General features: G+C 38.1%; 1 long non-coding RNA gene across 2 annotated transcripts in view; it reads right to left on the bottom strand.

Annotated features, from left to right (window-relative positions):
* Window positions 1-315: 315 nt before the first annotated feature.
* The window catches only part of LOC111772529 (uncharacterized), a 38,852-nt gene continuing 19,723 nt past the window's right edge, over window positions 316-19,444 (bottom strand). For both annotated transcript variants that reach the window (XR_002806451.2, XR_011434712.1), the window contains 2 exons: window positions 7,336-7,691; window positions 316-4,086 (listed from right to left, as the gene is read on the bottom strand). This is a non-coding gene — a long non-coding RNA (uncharacterized lncRNA). The remainder of the gene's footprint in view (window positions 4,087-7,335; window positions 7,692-19,444) is intronic.

Below are 19,444 nucleotides of genomic sequence, written 5' to 3'. Positions count from 1 at the left end.
TTCCATGTGTTCTCTTAGATATGAGTTAACAAGACAAATGAGCCCAGAAACTATGAGTACGCTGCAAGGGAAAATGCTCCTGGAGAACATCTGCTTTGGGTAAAGCAATTAAATTACAAAGATCCTGGTGGTGTGGTCAGGATTCTTTTCAAGAGAAGAGCAAGAAGCAAAAGAGGGCAGTGGGAACCCCTGACACCCTCCTTCCTTACGGAATTTTATTATCAGCAATGAAGGGGCCAAGAAAAATCTGTCTTCTTTTGTTTTCCTTTGTATCAATTTCCTCTTCTGAAATAAGGAAGTCTAAACAAAGTGGTCTAACTTTTGAAATTATATATATATATTTTGAAATTACATATATGTAACATATACATAATACATACACACAATATATACACATATATACATAATGCATATACAATATACACACATATACATGGTATATCTATCTGTACACACATATACACACACACGTATTCCAGTTTTAGGTCTATTTAGATGTATTCTCTGAACAGTAAAATCTACCTTAGAGATATTATAGAGACTGTCAATTTTCCTGAGATTTCCATGCCTATTTTAATCTGTAGAGTGATTGAACATCATTCTTATGAACATGTGGGCTCAGGATCAGTGCTTCACCTATATACCTCCAAGACCAACAGTGAAAAGCTTTCTAATCAGGCTTATGTGGGGCAAAGGCTGGTGTAGGAAGTAACATGAAGTAGACTGTGATTTGTGGAGAAATAGTGGCTCATATTAAAAAACAAGATTATAGGAGAAATCAGCTATTATACCATCTGTTTAGATACCCTTCTTAGCATCATTAAAACTTTGATGGAATAACATTTGTGGGATTCATTAACATTTTTCTTTAGTGATAGTGTTTGAGATAGTAAACATTCAGAATTGAAGGCATTTGTCACACCCACTAGGATGGGCAGGCAGGAGCCAGGAGCACACAGTGGCATCACAGCCTTCAGTAGGTTGGCAGGAGTGCCCACGTTAGTTCTCTTTCTCTTTGGTTACCCAGTTGCCTCTCAGGTCTAGACATGAACCAAGAACAACTCTTTCTGGTCAGAGATGAAGAGAAGGAAGCAAGGGACATCTTATGATACTATTCTGAATGAAATGAAAAAATGTGGGCTGTATGACAAGCTAAGCACTTTCAAAATATGGATTAATAGAATGAAGCCAGTCGTAGATGGGATGTCTCTCAACATGTACTTCAAGGTCTACCAGTGGGCTGTGGACTGAAGGACTTAAAAAAGATCCAGACATGCAAGTTGTTTCATTTGTTCTTACAGGTAAGTGGTCCTAAAGTTCTTGGACTTCTATTTTTTTGTATAATTAAAGGTAACTTACTAAAACTAAAAAGCATTGCTGACAGTTGCTAACATTGGGTTTGCAGACACTAAAATGAACATGCTACTAAAGTTTGCTGAAGACTTTAATTCCAACGTCTTACTAGAATTCCAGTGATTTGACAATGTTATAAAACCTCTTGTACAGAGAGTAGAGATAAGGAGTGGTAAAAGTCAAGATTTGAAAACATATCTCCCACTAGCAAGTGCTCTTTATACGTCATTCAGCTGAATAATAGTTTGGATCATGAGGGTTTCAAATACCTTCATAGACTGGAAGGGGATGACAAATCTAAGAGGAAATTTAATTAGGAACAAAAATTACACAATTTTAGACTTCATTTTGAAATATCAGCTGAAAACATAGAATTAGGGACTCTCTGCTTTACATATATGCATGAGAAACAATTTCAAACTTTAGGAGGGACATTGATGAACTTGAGTTTGTGCAGGGAGCAGTGAACGGTCTGGGCAACACGTAGAGTTAAAAGAACTGGAAATGTGTGACCCAGAGAAGAAAGGATTTAGAGTAAATGAAATAGTTGTCCGATGGAAGAGGGATCCTTTATTCTATAGAGTTCCGTGGCTTCATCTGCAGAAACACAAAGAAGAAATATGTTAGACAATTACATAAAAGAGGACGCTTTCTTCTGCATCTCAGCTTCCTACTCTGAAAGAGGATAAAAATATTGATCCTTATACCAGGAAACATCTAATTAGCGTGTGAAATCTTTGGATCATATAGTGGAGGTTGTAACATACGTCCCATTCCCCCCCTTTAGAATGAAGGACTACTTATCCTGGCTGCCAAGAGTGCTGCTGAAGGACAGTTCTTACCTTTTTAGAAAGTTGTAGCAATGGTACATCTGGGATTAGGCACATGCAGGGCTGGCGGGCACAAGTGAGCTGCATAAGTAGGTAGTCCAGAACACTGGGAGCCCCATGTTATCTACCATTGATATCCCGGTGCCTCTCCCTCCACTCACTCCTATAGCTACATTAGGGGACCCACCTTACAACAAAGGAAATGAGACAATGGGCACATGACCGTAAGATCTAGCGATTGTATCCCATACCACACCCTCCGGAAGCTGTTGGGTTGAGAGAGTGATAAGAAGATTGTTGCAGGCACAGCTGAGGCACCAGGTTGGTACGCCACCAACTTAACCATTCAGGATGCAGTATAGACTCTAAATCAACGATTGTTATATGGTGGTGTGTCCCCAGTGGATAGAATTCAGGAATTTGGGAACCTTCACTCTCTCTTATCCTCTTGGAGAATTTGTGCTTCCATTCACTGAATCTCCTGGGCTCTGTGGGTTTAGAGGTCTTGGTTCCCAAGAGGGGAATGTTTCCAGCAGGGGACATAGCATGCATCCCACTAAACTTAAAGCTACATCCTCCCCAGGCACTTCAGGATCCTCAGGCCAAGGGACCAGTAGGCAAAAAGAGGAGTTACCATCATGGCAGAAATAACTGACCATAATCATCAGGGAGAGGGGCAGCTGTTGGTACACAATAGGGGCAGGGAGGAATGTGTTTGACACTCAGGTCATCAATTTGGACACCCCTTGACCAATTTCGATGGTAAATGGATATATGCTGCAATCTGGCCTGAGAACAGCATGAGGACTCAGGGCTCAGATAACTCAGGGATGAGAGTTGAGGTCATGTCAACAAGTCAGCCACCCAGGTCAGCAGACGTGATAGCTGAGAGTGAGCAGTACCTGGAATGGACAGAAGAGGAAGGAGACAATGAGTGTCAGTTGTGGCTTTGAGACCAGCAAAGGGGTCTATAGTCAGTCCCGTTATCTTTCCTTTTTTAAGTTTTCCCCAGGAAAAGTGTATCAGAATCATGGAGGAGCTGCTCTAGGAGCGTCACTCTCCCCTCACACTCCAACACCACCTCCTAGTCCATGTAACTAATGTCTTTCACCTGAAATAGTCTTTACCTTGTCTCTGCTTCCACTCTTGGGTCCTACATTATTCACCACATAACAGCTAGAGTGAATTTTTGACAACATAAATCAATCATGTTATTGTTCTGCTGAAAAGACTCCAAAGGTTTCCCATTGTCCTCAAAATAAACTTCAAGTTCATGGCCCCAGGCTACACAGAACTTATCTCCTCCTACCTCTCTCCCTCTAGCTCACGCTGGCTGGCCACGTTAGCTTCACTCTTTCTTGAGCACATCGAACTCCTTCCCACATCGGGAGCTTGCTTTAGCCTATCGTCCCTTCTGCTTGGACCGTACTTTCTCCTGATCTTCACATGGCTGGTGGGTTCACTTCCTTCAGGTCCTTGAACAGATGTCACTTCCTCAGAGAGGTCTTTCCAGACCACTCTAGCTGAAATACCCCACCTCATCCATCACAACCTAATTGCTTAGGTTGCTTTAATTTTTTTCAATGTACATGAAACATTGTACATGTAACACTTTCTCATGAGACAGTTATTTAAGTATTAACTTGTTATTTAGGTATTACTTGCTGTTGAGGTAATATTGTCAGAATCCCCACTCTGTGTGAGCTTCATGAAGACGAGTCCTTTTCCTCTCTCATTTATCTTTACATCTCTAGCACGTAGCACACCGTTCAGCAGGTATTAAGTGCTCAGTAATGATTTGTTGAATTAATGAATGATGCAGACATTTATTAAATGTTGACCAACCGATCGTTTCATTGAACCTGTTGCCTTCTTTTGTGGTGAATTTGGTTTCTTTTTCGATCTAAGAATAAACCAAAAATAGGGACCATTCTTAAAGATATTGCGAACAAAAGATCGTTATATTCTTTATATTTTAAAGAAAGGGTGCTATTTACATGGCTCGGTTATACTGTCTATTGCTCTGAAGAAAATTGCTCTTGAGCTCACTTTAGTAAGAGTGTTTGATCTGCCTGGCCCAGATTTTAATTATAAACTTCCAGATGAGTCATTCTTTCTTTGGGAACATTTATCCTACCTGTTTCCACCACTTCCTCGGGGGAGGTTAATCTAAATTCTGATAATGCCAAGAAGGGCAGAACTTGAGTTTTGTTCTTATTATTAACAAGTTTAAATGAGTTCTTTTGAAGGTTTCCTTTTATTTGAAACACATTAATTGTGACTTTTTAAATTGAAGTCAGCCATTAATACATAATTCAGAGTACTGACGTCACTGTTCTCTTTCTCAATGGTACAGACAAAGCACTTTGTAAAGCAAAGCCTGGCCTATTGTTACAGTAAAGTTCATGAGCATTCAAGCCTAATATTTTGAAAGCAATCTTTTAAGTCACTAGAGACACTGTCCTACCTTTGTATGCAGAAGAACTTGTTGATTTACATTTTATTTAAACAAAAGGAGTTGATGAAATGTCCAGCTAATCGACCTGAGAGTTCTTTTATTTTCGTTTTGTCAGAAGTCAGGACTACTTTACATTCAATTTAGATATTAAATGACATTTCTCAGGAACATTCAGAATTAGAGACAATTGCAAAAATAAAATTGGAAATGAGCCTGCAGTTCCCTCAGTTGGAGATTTGGGGGTGTGGTGGGTAAGATGAAGTACTATTTTCAGGTGACTCACATGACCTAACAGCACAGCTTCTCTGCTTTCTCCCCCTTTAAAGGCAAGATCCTTTCTCAGACATAGGAGGACCTGTTAAACTTCACCTCAAGACAGCCTACAAGGGGCAATGTGTGTTCACCTTCTGCAGTAGACAGAATAATGGCCCACAAAGATTCCATGTCCTAAAACCCTAAACCTGTGAATATGTTAACTTATGCGGGAAAAGCTAGTTTGCAGATGTGATTAAGTTAAGAACCTTGCGATGGGGAGGTTATCCTTGATTATCCAGGTAGGTCTAGTGTAATCATAAGGGTCCTGATGAGAAGGATGCAAGAGGAGTCAGAGTCAGAAAAGAAGGCAATGAGACAACATGAGCAGTGGTTGGAGTGATATGGCCACAAGCCAAGGAATGCTGACATCCTCTAGAAACAGGAAAAGGCAAGGAACAGATTCTCCTCTGAAGGCTCCAGAAGTAACAAGCCATGCAGACACCTTGATTTTAGGGACTTTGGACTTCTAGAGCTGAAAAAGAATAAAGTATGTGTTGTTTTAAGCCACTAAGTTTGTGGTAATTTTTTACGGCAGCAACAGGAAACTAATACACTTACATTATCTTGACTAAAGCTAGGGTGGAACACGTGTTTAATAGTCCCCTAAAAGCTGCTCTGCCTGGGTGGGTGGCCAGGAAAAGCCTCCCTGTTGTGGTTAACATGTCAGGTTTGCAAATAGGGGTGATGCTAATTTATCTGCTCAATAAGATAATTAGTGAGTACCTAGCACGCTGTAGGAATAACTGTAGGTACGAGGGTTACTGCAGCAAAAATACATCCTAATGTCAGGGGCCCTACCCATTAAATATTTGCCTGCAGCTCCTCCTCTCGGTTTTGGTATAAAATAAAAGCTCTTTGGACTGTGGTTTTGAGGATACATGATACAAGTGAGTAGAGATCCACTTCAAATTACAAGTTCAGTTTAAGCTTAAGCACTCTTTATATCTTAATTCTTTTCTTTATCTATTCAAATCTAGTGCAATGATTCTTGAGCAAAAGGCATAATCCCACAGAAGGCATAGCAAAATCTCAAGAGGTACATGTGTAATTTGAGTAAGGCCACTTTAGAATGGCCATTGCTTTAATTCTTGTTATATTATTTCATACTTTTTGAATTTTCAAATGAAATTAAATGAGAACATGAGACTTAAGGTTGAGAAAGTCTGATTTAGAGTCACTGAGGTCTGTCAATTTTTCCTGGGAAATTCCCCCCCATATCTTATTTTTACTCTTTGCTATTACTGTGACAGCATCTTATTGCATTATATTGACTTCCTCAACCACGCCGTTATTTCCGCCATGATTAGCACCATGCCTTAGTCATCCATGTACTCCACAACTAGTATAGAGTTTACTGTTTAGTATATGCTTGATACATGCTTAATAAATTTGAATTCCTGTTCTGAAATTTTCCACATTCTTTGCCTAATATTTTATAATTCCCAGAGTACTTTTCACAATGCTGATGCCAGCAAGGCATTCAGTACTTCTGGTCAACCAATGAATTATTTGGCTAAACTATAGTTATACCCTTGTATCCTGTATCAATTTTATCTTTAGGTTATTTGATTAATCCTCATTGATTATTTTTATTAAACTTTTTTTTCTGCAGTGCTAATTGAAGAGTTGTTAGAAATAATTAAATTACACGTTTATAAAATTAATTTCTTATCTTATTGGCTAGTGGTTAGGGTTTTTTTTGTATTTTGTGCTTCATAAATCATTAAATTAATATGAAAATATTTATTTCCTTGTTCTTTGACTTCTTTCCTCTCAATTTTGTCTTCCACCCTCCTCCAAGTGTGGTAATTTTCTCCTTTTAAATGTTTTGATTTCTAAATGACTCTATCCCTTAATGTATTTACATCTTATTTTATCTGTAAACTATAATGTTAATTTGAAACCTAGACTCTTCCAGGTAAAATAATCACTTACAATCTTACTAATATCGCTGTTATAAAATATTATATTAATGAAAAAATTTCAATATAATTCATCATGGAACAGTAATTTTCTTTGAATTGCTAACTGATTCACCACCCATACCCCCAGTGTCTCAGTCCAGATAGAGCAAGAGCCAGAAAGAGCTCTTTATCTCTTCCTTAAGTATCTAAAAAATAAAAACCAAAACCTTCACTGGGAAAGATCACTACTCCCATTGGATTTTTAAGCCAAATGGTTATAATTTAGAAAAATCAAATTTTGTGACTTCTTTACAGACTAAGTTCTGTGGTTTTGTCTGAAAATAGGTAACTTTGAGATGGTACAATATAGTACTTTAAAAACAGACTCTCTTATTAGCTGACAGAGCGCTTTCCAAATAGCCATCAAAGCTAATTATACCTGAAAAATGCATTTACTTTTTAAAGTATTACTTACCTTGATTACTCATAAATTTTTTTTGTTGCTGCTTCTGAGAGAAGTCTATTCTTTCTGTAGTGAAAGTTCATAGCACATAGCAGCGCAATAATTTTATCTCTTTTACTCATAAAATAATTGCTGAATGGGAAAACACAATCCCATTGAAGGAAAAAAAGGAAAGACATTTTTGGGGCTGGCCTTGTGGCCGAGTGGTTAAGTTCACGCACTCCGCTGCAGGTGGCCCAGTGTTTCACTGGTTCAAATCCTGGGCATGGACATGGCACTGCTCATCAAAACACGCTGAGGTAGTGTCCCACATGCCACAACTAGAAGGACCCACAACGAAGAATATAATACAACTATGTACTGGGGGGCTTTAGGGAGAAAAAGGAAAAAGATAAAATCATTAAAAAAAAAAAGGAAAGACATTTTTCAGTAATTCTGTCTATGATGTTAGCAAGATGGCAGAATAGGAAATCCAGCGCTTTCCCCACAAAAACTCCCATAAAACAACATTTGGGCCAAAAACCTTTATGACAACTCCATAATCCAGTCAAAGAGTTGCAACACCTCAGATGAGAACTAAATCAAGAAAAACACTTTGAAATGGTTAAGTAGAGCAGTTTCACTTTACCTATGTCAGCCCCTCCCCCAAGCCAGCACAGCTGAGTGCTGAATGCTGAGAGAGATCCATCCTGCCAGCAATTTCCTCCTCAGAGGAACGAGTAGAGTAGACGAAGCATGAATATGAAATCCCCAGTCATTCAGGGTGCTGCCAAAGAGACCTACTTCTGTTTCACTGCACTCAGAGCACTGAGGCAACCAACATAGTTAGTACTCCCAGGCAGTGAAGAACAAAGAAAAGGGGCAGCGTCTCTCAGCATTCTGTATGGTATTACAGGACTGAGAGAAGGTGGACAGCCCTGAGACATCTCCTTCAGGGAGAGAAGTGGAACTTGTATTCAGCCTCATGGCATTCCAGTGCACTCCCCTAGGGAAAAAGGGCAGGCAGCTCTCAACAGCCTGACCTCCTCTGCAGGATTGAGAGAAGGTGCACAATCCTGATATTTCTCCTTCAGGAGGAAGGAAGAGAAGTGGAGCTGACATCCATCATTTGGGCATTTCAGTGCACTGCCCTGTGGAAAAGGGGCGAGTGGCTCTCAGCAGATGGAGCAGCTCTGTGGACTAGGGAGAAGGCACACAATGTAGAATTTTCTCTTTCAGGAGGAAAGGACATAAATAGAGCTTGGACCAAACATCCCAGAATTTCAGTGCACTGAAAAGGGGTAAGAGGGTTATAGTGGCCTGTGTGGCTCTGCGAGATTGGGAAAAAGCATAAAACTTTGAGACCTCTCTCCTAGGAGGAAGGAAGAGGAGTGCAGTGTGCATTCAATGTCCAAGCCTATCAGCACACTGCTCTGGGGCAAAGGGGAGGCTGGCTTACAGCAGCCAGCATGGGTCTGTGAGATTGGGAGACAGCACACAAACCTTAAACTTTTCACCTAGAAGGGAAGAAGAGGAATGGAGTGTGCACATCACAGAAAAGGTTTGAGCGGTTCCCAGAATCTCTAGCTGGTCTTCTTAGTAAAGGTCTTTACCTGATGAAACCAATCTGTAAAGCCTGGAAGAGGTGGCTGCTGCTTCAAATAGGCAGACACCAATAGAAAGCCACAAGGAACATGAAGAATCAGGGAAATGTGACACTACCAAAAGAACAAAAGAAATCTCCAGTAACTCACTATAAAAAAATGGAGATCTATGAATTGCCTGACAAAGAATTCAAAGTAATTGTCCTAAAGAAGCTCAGAGAACTATAAGAGACATAAATAGATAACTAAACAAAATCAGGAAAACAATACATAAAAACATGAAACTATCAACAAAGAGGTAGAAACTATAAAAACCTACCAAACAGAAATTCTGGAGCTGAATAAAACAATAATTGAATTGAAAAATTTTAAGCTTCAACATAACACTTGATCAAGCAGAAAAAAGAAAGAGCAAACTCAAAGGCATGCCAGTGGAAATTATCAAGTCAGAGGAGTAGAAGAAAAAAGAATGAAACAGAGTAAAGAAAGCCTATGGGACTTATGGGACATGATCAAGTAAACCAATATATGCATCAAGGGATAAAGCTGATTTAAAAATTAATGGCTGAAAATTTTCCAAATCTGAGGGAGGAAAAGGACATCCAGATTCATGAAACCAAAAAGACCAAAATAGGAAAAACCTAAACAAGTCTATACTGAGGCACATTATAATCAAATTGTCAAAAGTCAAATACAGAGAATTTTGAAAGCAGCAAGAGAAAAATGCCTAGTCATGTACAAGGAAGCCCCCATAAGACTATGAGCAGTAACCTTGTAGGGCAAAAGGAAGTGGGATGATATATTCAAAGTGCTGAAAGAAAAGAACTGTCAATCAAAAATACTATGCCCTGCAAAAGTGTCCTTCAAAAAATGAAGGAGACATAAAGCCATTCACAGACAAACAAAATCTGGGGGAGTATGTCACCACTAGACCTGCTTTACAATAATGCCATAGGGAGTTCTTCAAGCTGAAATAAAAAGATGCTAATTAGTAACATGAAAACACAAAAGTATAAAGGTACATATATAAACAAATATAGAACACTGTGATACTGTAATAATGGTGTGTAAATCACTTTTAATTTTAGTATAAAAGTTATAAGACAAAAATATTAAGAATTACTATGACTATAAACATTTGTTAATGGATTCACAATATAAAAAGATGCAAATTGTGTTATCAATAACAAAATGTTTGTGGGGAGAAGCAAAAGTATAGAGCTTTTGTATGTGAGTTGAGTCAAACTGTTATTGGTTTAAAATAGACTGTTATAAATATAAGATGTTTTATGTAATCCTCATGATAAACATAGATATATAGATAGATAGATAGATATACATATATAAAAGATATACAAAAGAAAAAGAGAAAGGGATTAAATAACATCATTACAAAAACATCAACAAAACACAATGGAAGATAAGAAAGAACTACAAACCAGATGGAAAAGAATTAACAAAATGACAATAGTAAGTCTTTTCCTATCAATAATTACTTTAAACATAAATGGACTAAATCTCCAATCAAAAGACATAGAGTGGACAAATGGATAATAAAACAAGACCAAATTATATCCTGTCTATGAGAGATTCACTTTTACATTTAAAGACACACATAGGCTGAAAGTGAAAGGATGGAAAAAGATATTCCATGTAAATGGTAACCAAAAGAGAGCAGGAGTGGCTCTATTTATATCAGACAAAATAGACTTTAAGTCAAATACTGTCACATGAGATAAGGAAGGATATTATATAAAGATAAAAGATATATATATCTTCTAATTCATCAAATAGATATAATAATTATAAGTATATATGGACTCAATGTCAGAGCAGGTAAATATATAAAGCAAATATTAACAAAATTGAAGGAAGAAATAGACAGCAATACAATAATAGTAGGTTATTTTAATACTTCAGTTTCAACAATGGATAGGACATCCAGAAAGAAAATAAAAATGGAAACAGCAGACTTGAATGACACTATAGACCAAATGAACCTAACAGAACACCACTCAACAGCAACAGAATATGCATTTTTCCTAAGTACACATGGGAAATTTTCCAGCATAGGCCATATGTCAGGCCACAAAACAAATCTTAGCAAATATAAGAAGACTGAAATCATACCAAATATCTTTTCTGACCACAATGGTATAAAACTAGAAACCAGTAACAGAAGGAAAATTGGAAAATTCACAAATATGTGAAAATTAAACAACACATTCTCAAACAACCAGTGGATCCAAGAAGAAATCAAAAGGAGAATCACAAAATATCTTGAGACATATGAAAATGAAAAAACAATAGATCAAAATTTAGGAGATGTGGCAAAGGCAGTACTCAGAAGGAAATTTATAGCAATAAATGCCTACATTAAAAAAGGAGGACAATCTTGAATAAACAACCTGAACTTATACTTCAAGGAACCATAAAAAGAAGAACAAACTAAGCCCAAAGTTAGCATAAGGAAGGAAATAATAAAGATGAGATCAGAAATAGAACAGAGATTAGGAGAACAATAGAAAAAAAATCAACAAAACTAAGACATGGTTTTTTGAAAAGACAGAAAAATTGACAAGGGGCTGGCCCCATGGCCTAGTGTGACCTAGTGTGGCCTAGTGGTTAAGTTCAGTGTGCTCTGCTTCAGTGGCCTGGGTTCACTTCCTGGGCACGGACCTACACCACTCATTAGTGGCCATGCTGTGGTGGTAACCCAGATATAAAATAGAAGAAGACTGGCATGGTAAATTCTCATATCTATGCCAGGTAAATCCTGGCATCGCTCCGGGTAAATCTTCCTCAAGCAAAAGAGGAAGGTTGGCAACAGATGTTAGCAAAGAAATATTGACAAACCTTCAGCTAGACTAAGAAAAAAAGAGAAAAGACTCAAATTAATAAAATCAGAAGTGAATCAGGAGCCATTACAGCTGATGCCACAAAAATAAAAAGGATCATAAGAGATTACTATGAACAATTATAGGCCAAAAAATTGGATAACTTAGAAGAAATGGAAAATCCCTAGATAAATATGACTTACCAAGACTGAATCATGAAGAAATAGAAAATATGAACAGACCAATAATGAGTAAAGTGATTGAGTCAGTAACCAAAACTCTTCCAACAAAGAAAAGTCCAGGACCAGATGGCAGCACTAGTGAATTCTACCCTTCATTTAAGAAAGAATTAAAGCCAATCCTTCTCAAACTCTTCAAAAAAATTGAAGAGGAGGGAACATTTCCAAACTCGTTTTATGAGGCTAGAATTATCTTGATACCAACCCAGACAGAGACACTACAAGAAAAGAAAATTACAGGCCACTATCCCTGATGATTATAGATGCAAAAGTTCTCAACAAAATCTGGCAAACTGAGTTCAACAGCACATACATCATGATCAAGTGGGATATATCCCTGGGATGCAAGGATAGTTCATTATACAAATCACTACATGTGATTTGCCACAAAACAGAATGATGCGGAAAAAAATCATATGATCATCTCAATAGACGCAGAAAAAGCACTTGATAAAATTTAACAATCTTTCATGGTAAAATCTCTCAACAAATTAGGTATAGAAGGAATTTTCCTCAGCATAATAAAAGCCATATATTATAAGTCCACTGCTGACATAACAGTCAATGGTGAAAAGCTGAAAGCATTTCTCTAAGATCAGGAACAGGGCAAGGATGCCCACTCTTGCCACTTCTATTCAATATACTACTAGAAGGCCTAGCCAGAACAATTAGGTAAGAAAAGGAAATAAGAGGTATCAAAATAAAAAAGAAAGAAGGAAAATTATCTATTTGTAGATTACATGATCCTATATGAAGAAAACCCTAAAGACTCCACAGGAAAACCAACAACTGGAGATGGTTTCAAGATGGCAGCATAGGCAGGCTCTGAACTCACCTCCTCCCACAGGCACAAGAAATTTACATCCACTCTTGGAACAATTACCCTTGAGAGAGAACTGAAAACTGGATAAAAAGAACCCCCGCAACAAAGGACTGTGCTGACTGAGGTGGAAGAGGCAGAAATTCCCTTCAGGAGAGAAGAAAGCCACCTTTAAGCAATGACACTTCATGGCCTGCTGGGAGCAATCTTAATGTGCAAAGCCTTCCCTGAAGGAGTGGGGGACTTGAAGGGAGAAGCATTACTGCTATAAGCAGCTTATGGACTCAGCACAAGCAAGATGAGAGTCATAATATCTGGCTTTGCTGGCTATTAATTACAATGGGGAATAGTCCCAGAAAAGCTATAGGATATAAGGGGAAAAAAGTCAGCTCTTAAAGGCCCATGCACAAATTCACTTGTTTCAGAAAGCAACCTAAAATCACCAGAAAGAAAACTGCACAGTCCTTTTGTGAAAGAGACTTACTTGATAGGCTCTGGGTGCATCTCACTGAGAGGTGTGGCCTCCCCAGGGACTGAGACATTGGTGGCAGCCATTATTGTGACCTAGTACAGGCGTGCTGACATACACACTGGCAGACACCATTGGAGTTCTTCCCTGGCCTGTTAACATGAAGGGGTCTGCCCCATCCACTAGAGCACCAATTTAGTCCAGCTCAGCCAGGACAGGCAGCCACCCTAGGGACTGGCTCCACCCAACAGCAAGCACTTGGGTAACTTGTGGGCCCACACAGATGGGGTGCCTGGAACCTCTGCAGCCAGGTGAGGGGGTCTGCCTCTGTAGGGCAGGGCATGCATGAGGAGCGAGTGGAATGTATGGGGTATTGGTGGAGTGTGTGGGGCCTTTGCAGGGGGGTGACTGGGTCTGCTTCAGTGGGTTGGGGTCTGCATGGGGAAGGACTGTGTTGATGGGGTGTGTGGCCCTGTGGGCAGTGGGGCTTCTCAGCTGCAGCAGACTTGTGATTCTCAAACAACCTCATAGAGGATAAATCCCACCTTCCAAATTCTGAAAGAACTAGGCACTCCCATGCCTGGGGCCAGGCTCACTCAGTTGCAATCCTGAAAGAGCTGACAACAGCCTTGCTGTTGCTAGAGGCCTACAGCAATTGTAAGCCCCTGAGCCGAGCAACCAGTCATACTGGGGGCCTACTCACTTAACAGAAAAACTGCAACAGCAATGTGCTACTAGACATTGCAGTCAACTATTCTGGGGCTCCACATGCCAAATAAAGTGACTGAAGGGCCCATAGCAGTGACACACAGCTGAGCATTATAACCAGCTGGCCAGGGGACAGCCTAGCCTCCCCAGGCACCTGCAGCAAGAATAACCCTACCACAACAGAAAGACACATGTGCCCACAAATGGGACACTCCTGGAATGTTTGGGACTGTTGACAAGATGAAGTACAGTCCTGGGCCTCATAAGGTATCTCTTACATAAGGCCACCTCTCCAAGATTGGGAGACATAGATGATCTACCTAAACACAGATATAAGCACAGAGAAAGAGGCAAAATGAGGAGACAAAGGGATATGTTCTAAGTAAGGGAACAGGACAAAACCCCAGAAAAAGAACTAAATGAAACAGAGATAAAAACTACCTGACAAAGAGTACAAACTGAGTCATAAGGATGCTCATTGATCTTGGGAAAAGAATGGATGAACTCAGTGAGAACTTCAACAAAGAATTGGAAATATAAAAAATAACCAATCAGAAATGAAGAATACAATACTGGAAATGAAAAATTCACTAGAGGGACTCAATAGCGGAGTAGATGAGACAGAAGAACAGAGCAGTTAACTGGATGAAAGACTAGAGGAACTCACCCAAGCTGAACATATAAAGGAAAAAAGAATTAAAAAGAATGAGGACAGTCTAAAGGACCTCTGGGAAAACATCAAGCACACTCATGTCTGTATTACAGGTGTCCTAGAAAGAGAAGAGAGAGACAAAGGAGCAGAGAATCTATTTGAAGAAATAATAGCTGTTCCTAACATAAGGAGGGAAACAGACATCCAGGTAAAGGAAGAACAGAGAGCACCAAACAAGATAAACCCAAAGAGCCCCACATCAAGAAACATTATAATTAAAATGTTAAGAATTAAAGATAAAGAGAGAACCCTAAAAGCGGCAAGAGAAAGGCAACAAGTGACATACAAAGGAAACCCCACAAGGCTATCAGCTGACTTCTCAGCAGAAACCTTACAGGCTAGAAAGGAGTGGCACGATATATTTAAAGTACTGAAAGGAAAAAACCTACAGCCAAGAATGCTCTACCCAGCAAGGTTGTTATTCAGAATGGAAGGAGAGATAAAGAGTTTCCTAGACAAGCAAAAACTAAAGGAGTTTATCACCAAGAAACCAGCCATACAAGAAATGCTAAGGGGACTTCTTTAAGTGGAAAAGAGAAGACCACAAATAGGAATAAGAAAATTATCAAAAAAACCCAAAAGCCAATAAAATCACTGGTAAAGGCAAATATACAGTAAAAGTAGCAGATCAATCACCAATGAAGCTAATATGAAGGCCAAACGTCAAAAGTACTAAAATTATCTATTTCCATGATAAGAGGGTAATGGATACACACACACACACACAAAAGAGGTTAGATATGATATCAAAAACATAAAACATGGGAGAAGGGGAGTAAAAGAGTAGAGCTTTTGGAAAGAGGTCAAACTAAAGAGATCATCAACTTAATATAGATTGCTATATATGTAGGTTATTATATATGAACCTCATGTAATCACAAACCAGAAACCTATGAGAAATACACAAAAAATTAAGAGAAAGGAACCCAAACATAATACTAAAGAAAGCCATCAGACCACCAAGGAAGAGAGCAAGAGCAGAAAGGAACAGGGAAGAACGACTAAAACACCCAGAAAAAAAGCAAAATACCCAGAAAAAAAGTAACAAAATGGCAATAAGTACATACTTATCAATAGCTACTTTAAATGTCAATGGACTAAATGTTCCAACCAAAAGGTATAGGGTGACTGATTGGATAAAAATCAAGACCCATATGTATGCTGCATACACACCTCAGACCTAGAGACACTCACAAACTGAAGGTGAAGGGATGGAAAAAGGTACTCCACGCAAATGGCAAAGAAAAGAAAGCTGCAGTAGAATACTTATATCAGACAAAATAGACTTTAAAACAAAAACTGTAGCAAGAGAAGCAAGAGACAAAGAAGGGCACCACATCATGATAAAAGGAACAATCCAACATGAAGATATAACACTTGTAAATATCTATGGACCCAACATAGGAGCACCTAAATATATAAAGCAACTATTAACACATATAAAGGGAGAAACAGACAGTAACACAATAATAGTAGGGGACTTTAACACTCCACATTCTGCAGGATAGATCACATGTTAGGCCACAAAACAAGTCTCACTGAATTTAAGAAGATTGAAATAATACTAAGAATCTTTTCTGACCACAGCAGTATGAAACTAGAAATCTACTACAGGAAGAAAATCAGAAAAGCCACAAAAATGTGGAGATTAAATAAAATGCTACTGAACAATGATTGGGTCAATGAAGAAAGCAAAAAATTCATGGAGACAAATGAAAATGAAAATATGACATGCCAAAATTTATGGGATATAGCAAAAATGGTTCTAAGAGGGAAGCTTACAGCAATACAGGCCCACCTTAATAAACAAGAAAAATCTCAAATAAACTAACAGTGCGCCTAAGGGAACTGGAAAAAGAAGAACAAACATGGCTCAAAATCAGTAGAAGGAAAGAAAGAATAAAAATCAGAGCAGAAATAAACAAAATAGAGACTAAAAAACAATAGAAGAAAATCAATGAAACTAAGAGATGGTTCTTTGAAAAGATGAACAAAACTGGCAAATCTTTAACCAGACTCACCAAGAAAAAAGAGAGAAGGTTCAAATAAATAAAATCAGAAATGAAAGAGGAGAAATTACAATGGACACCTCAGGAATACAAAAGATTATAAGAGAATGCTATGAAAAGCTATGCCCCAACAAATTGGATAATCTAGAAGAAATGGATAAATTCTTAGAATCATACAACTTTTCAAAACAGAATCAAGAAGAAATAGAGAATTTGGATAGACCAATCACCAGTAAGGAGATCAAAAGAGTAGTCACAAACCTCCCCCATAATAAAAGTCCAGGACTGGACAGCTTTCCTGGTAAATTTTACCAAACATTCAAAGAAGACTTAGTACCTATCCTTCTCAAACTCTTCCAAAAAAATTGAAGAGGAGGGGAAGCTTCCTAACTCATTCTACAAAGCCAACATTACCCTGATACCAAAACCAGACACGGACAACAAAAAAAAACAAAATTACAGGCCAATATCACTGATGTACATCAATGTAAAAATCCTTGACGAAATACCAGCAAATAGAATAAAACAATACATTAAAAAGATCACACATCATGATCAAGTGGGATTTACTCCAGGGATGCAGGGATGGTTCAACATCTGCAAATCAATCAATGTGATACACCACATTAACAAAACGAATAAAAATCACATGATCATCTCAACAGAGGCAGAGAAAGCAGTTGACAATATACAGCATCTGTTTATGATAAAAACTCTGAATAAAATGAGTATAGAAGAAAAGAAGCTCAACATAATAAAGGCCAGACAAACCCACAGCTAATATCATTCTCAATGGAGAAAAACTGAAAGCTATCCCTCTAAGGACAGGAACCAGGCAAGGATGCCCACTTTCACCATTCTTATTTAACATAGTATTGGAAGTCCTAGCTGAGCAATCATGCAAGGAAAAGAAATAAAAATGATCCAAAGTGGAGAGGAAGAAGTGAAAATGTCACTATTCGCGGATGACATTTTATATAGAGAAAACCCTAAAGAATCCACCAAAGCTTTTAGAAATAATAAATGAATACAGTAAAGTTGCAGGATACAAAATCAACTATAAAAATCAACTGCATTTCTATTCATTAACAATAAAGTAGCAGAAAGAGAAATTAAGAATACAGTTCCATTTACAATTGCAACAAAAAGAATAAAATACCTAGGAATAAACTTAACCAAAGAGGTGAAAGACCTGTACAATGAAAAATACAAAACATTGTTGAAAGAGATAGAAGACACAAAGAATTGGAAAGACATTTCATGCTATTGGATTGGAAGAATTAACATAGTTAAAATACTTCCTAAAGCTATCTAGAGATTCAATATAATCACTATCAAAGTTCCAACAACAATTTTCACAGAAATAGAACAAAGAATTCTAAAATTTATATGGAAGCAAAGACCTCAAATAGCCAAAGGAATCCTGAGAAAAAAGAACAAGGCGGGATGTGTCACACTGCCTGATTTCAAAATATACTACAAAGCTACAATAATCAAAACAGCATGGTACTGGCACAAAAACAGACACATGGATCAATGGAACAGAATGGAGAGCCCAGATATAAATGCATACATCTATGGACAGCTAATGTTTGAGAAGGGAGCCAAGAACCTACAATGGAGAAAGGAATGGCTCTTCAATAAGTGGTGTTGGGAAAACTGGACAGCCACAGGCAAAAGAAGAAAAGTAGACCATTATCTTACACCATACACAAAAGTCAACTAAAAATGGATTAAAGAGTTGAATATAACACCTGAAACCATGAAACTTCCAGAAGAAAATATAGGCAGCATGCTGTTCAACATTACTCTTAGCAACGTATTGTCAAGTACCACGTCTGACCAGGCAAAGGAAAGAACAGAAAAAGAAAACAAATGGTACTACATCAAACTAAAAAGCTTCTGCACAGCGAAGGAAACCATCAACAGAATGAAAAGATAACAGCTGGGAGAAGATATTGACAAACCATATATCTGCCAAGGGATTAATATCCAAAATATATAAAGAAATCTTACATCTCAACAGCAAAACAACTAATAACCCAATTAAAAAATGGGTAAAAGATATAAACAGACATTCCTCCAAAGAATATATACAGATGGCCAACAGGCACATGGAAAAGATGTTCAACATCACTAAGTATCAGGGAAATGCGAATCAATACTGCAATATCACCTCACACCCATTAGAATGGCTATAATTAACAAGACAGAAATTAACAAGTGTTGGAGAATATGTGGAGAAAAGGGAACTCTCATACACTGCTGGTGGGAGTGCAAACTGGTGCAGCCACTATGGAAAACAGCATGGAGATTGCTCAAAAAATTAAGAATAGATCTACCATGTGATCCAGTTATTCTACTACTGGGTATTTATCCAAGGAACATGATAACACGAATGTGTAAAGATATACGCACCCCTATGTTCACTGCAGTATTATTCACAATAGCAAAGACTTGAAGCAATCTAAGTGCCCATCAAGGGACGAATGGATAAAGAAGATGTGGTGTATATACACACAATGGAATACTCCTCAGCCATAGGAAATGATGAAATCTGGTCGTTTGTGACAACATGGATGAACCTTGAGGTTATTACGCTAAGTGAAATAAGTCAGAGGGAAAAGTCAAATATCATATGATCTCACTCATAAACAGATGACAAAAACAACAAGAAACAAACATATAGAGATAGATATTGAATTGGTGGTTACCAGAAGGGAAGGGAGGAGGGGGGAGGGCAA

This window comes from Equus caballus, chromosome 2, assembly GCF_041296265.1.
Source record: "Equus caballus isolate H_3958 breed thoroughbred chromosome 2, TB-T2T, whole genome shotgun sequence".
Lineage (NCBI taxonomy): Eukaryota > Metazoa > Chordata > Mammalia > Perissodactyla > Equidae > Equus > Equus caballus.
The sequence above is the reverse complement of the archived record's forward strand: the minus strand, read 5'-3'. Positions and strand labels throughout refer to the sequence as shown.